At 41.6% G+C, this 3,261-nt stretch overlaps 1 non-coding gene across 1 annotated transcript; it reads left to right on the top strand.

Annotated features, from left to right (window-relative positions):
* Positions 1-724: 724 nt before the first annotated feature.
* LOC115866249 (U6 spliceosomal RNA) lies at positions 725-828 on the top strand. Its single transcript, XR_004044609.2, has one exon. It is a non-coding gene; the product is annotated as a U6 spliceosomal RNA (small nuclear RNA).
* Positions 829-3,261: the final 2,433 nt, after the last annotated feature.

Raw genomic sequence — 3,261 nt, forward strand, 5'->3', positions numbered from 1 at the left:
TAAAGCATCTGTTATTTTTGCTTTTTGCCTTTATTCTTAAAATTAAAAATCGCCTTCAAATTTCTTTCAGTTTGCAAAAACAGGTACAGGCATATCTCAGAGATGTTCTAGGTTCAGTTCCAGCCCATCACAATAAAGCAAGTCACATGGTATTTTTGGTTTCCCAGTGCATGTAAAGGTAATGTTTACACCATACATAGTCTAGTCTATTAAGTGTGCAATAGCATTATGTCTAAAAAACAATGTGCGTACCTTAATTTAATAATACTTTCTTGGGACTTCCTGGTGGCGCAGTGGTTAAGAATCTGCCTGCCAATGCAGGGGGCACGGGTGCTGCAACTACTGAAGCCCACATGCCTAGAGCCCGTGCTCCACAACAAGAGAAGCCACTGCAATGAGAAGCCCGTGCACTGCAACAAAGAGTAGCCCCCGCCCGCCGCAAGTAGAGAAAGCCCACGCGCAGCAACGGAGACCCAACGCAACCAAGAAAAAAAAAAAAAAAGGACTTCCCTGGTGGCGCAGTGGTTGAGAGTCTGCCTGCCGATGCAGGGGACACGGGTTCGTGCCCCGGTCCGGGAAGATCCCACATGCCGCGGAGCGGCTGGGCCCGTGAGCCATGGCCGCTGAGCCTGCGCGTCCAGAGCCTGTGCTCCGCACGGGAGAGGCCACAACAGTGAGACGCCCGCGTACTGCAAAAGAAAAAAAAAAAAGTGTATTGCAATGCTTGCTTCAGCAGCACATATACTAAAATTGGGACGATAGAGAGAAAATTCGCACGGCTTCTGCACAAAGGATAACACACAAATTCATGAAGCAGTCCATTTTTATGAAAAAAAAAATTTAACCCTTTGAGCAGCAAAACATTTTTTTAAATACTTTCTTGCTAAAAAATACTAAACATCATCTTATCTTCCAGTGAGTCGTAGCAGTAACATCAAAGATCACTGATCACAGATCACCATGACAAATATAATAGTGAAAAAGTTGGAAATAGTGTGAGAATTAGCAAAATGTGCTACAAAGACATGAAGTAAGCAGATGCTGTTGGGAAAAGGCTGCCACTAGACTTCTTCCTCCAGTGTAGTCATCCCTACACCATGGTGCTGGTTCCCGACTGAACAGAGTCAGCCCTACATTTTTTACCAGTGTCATGAGTAATTTTTTATTAACACGTTCTTTAACCAAACCCAGGGCACTGACAGGGGGCCGGGGGTATGGACCTGGCTGGGGTGCTCTGGCCAGGCAACCTGAGGCCTGAGGGGAGGTTGGGGTCCCTAAATACCATGTTCACCTCCATCCCTGGTGTGCCTGCAGCAAACCCTTGCCCTCAAGGTGTCAAATTCTCCTCATGTCCTATTAAACTTTCAACCTGTTACTACTTCCCAGTCAAGGAGGGTTTTTGGTTTTGGTGGGTTTTTTTTTCTGCCATTAAACATTTTTCAGTTTAAATATGAAAAGTAGTCTGCCTTTTTTTGGTTCAAGGTTTTTGATGTTTTGAGGGTATCTTTCAGGCCAAAAACAGTCCTCGTGGGAAATTCTTGTAAGACTCAGAAACTTAGGAGGCCAGGAGTGAACAGTAGAAAGTGGAGGTGCCCAGGGGAGGGTGAAAGTAAAAGATGAGTGCAATTAGTTTTTAGCCATTTTCCCTCAGGATCATCTCCTCCCATAAGGAGCTTCCTTTTAGCACAATACTCTCCTGAGTTTTTAGAACTGGGTAGAGATCATCCGATCTATCCCGGACACACCAATGCTGGTTACAAGCAAGAAGAAGAAAGGCCACAGAGGCTGAGATAGAGGTGAAAGGACTTGCTGAAAATCCCGACGCTTTCCAGGGACAGGATCAGGACGGGAATCTCCAGGTCTTAACTCTCAGCTGCTGGCAGAGCTCAGCGGAGCAGAGCATAGCGCCCTGACTTAAAAGAAGCTGCTAACTTGTCCAAGGACATTTTTAAAGAGTTCTTTACTTTTTATTGGAGTATAGTTGATTTACAATGTTGGGTTAGTTTCAGGTGTACAGCAAAGTGAATCAGTTATACATATACATATATCCACTCTTTTTTAGATTCTTTTCTCATACAGCCATTACAGATTATTGAGAAGAGTTCCCTGTGCTATATAGTAGGTCCTTGTTAGTTATCTATTTTATATATAGTAGTGTGTATATGTCAATCCCAGTCTCCCAGTTTATCCCTCCAATCTCCTTTCCACCCGGTAACCATAGTTTGTTTTCTATATCTGTGACCCTATTTCTGTCTTGTAAGTTTATTTGTATCATTTTATTAGATTCCACATTAAGCGATATCATATGATATTTGTCTTTCTCTGTCTGACACTTCACTTAGTATGATAATCTCTAGGTTCATCTATGTTGCTGCAAATGGCATTATTTCATTCTTTTTTTTGGCTGAGCAGTATTCCATGGTATACATATACTGCATCTACTTTATCCGTTCCTCTGTCAATGGACATTTAGGTTGTTTCCATGTCTTGGCGATTGTAAATAGTGCTGCAATGAATATTGGGGTGCATGTATCTTTTGGAATTATGGTTTTCTCCAGATACATGCACAGTAGTGGGATTGCTGGATCATATGGTACTTCTATTTTTAGTTTTTTAAGGAACCTCCATACTGTTCTCCATAGTGATTATAGCAATTTACATTCCCACCAACAGTGTAGGAGGGTTCCCTTTTCTCCGGCATTTATTGTTTGTAGACTTTCTGATGATGGCCATTCTGACTGGTATGAGGTAATACCTCATTGTAGTTTTGATTTGCATTTCTCTAATAATTAGCGATGTTGAGCATCTTTTCATGTGCTTTTTGGCTGTCTGGATGCCAAGGACTTTTTTTTTTAAGTCGAAGTATAGTTGATTTACAATATTGTGTTAGTTTCAGATGTACAGCATAGTGATTCAGTTATTTTTTTCAGATAATATTTCATTATAGGTTATTACAAGATATTGAATACAGTTCCCTGTGCTATACAGTAAATCCTTATTGCTTATCTGTTTTACGTACAGTAGTTTTATCTGTTAATCCCAGGACTTTTTCATTAGTTCACCTCATTTGAATCCTGAGGTTCTGAAGATTTGCTTACACAGGAATTCTTGTGTAGAAATAACCTAGTGGTTGTATTTGGCAATTTGCAAATAAGCCATTTAACTGGCATTTTATAGCTGCTGGGAAAGGAGTTCCTGCTACTTCTCTCTCTGCGATAATCAGGGAACACAGTGAGCCGGGGAAACCAAACGTCAGCTCAC

This window comes from Globicephala melas, chromosome 11, assembly GCF_963455315.2.
Source record: "Globicephala melas chromosome 11, mGloMel1.2, whole genome shotgun sequence".
Lineage (NCBI taxonomy): Eukaryota > Metazoa > Chordata > Mammalia > Artiodactyla > Delphinidae > Globicephala > Globicephala melas.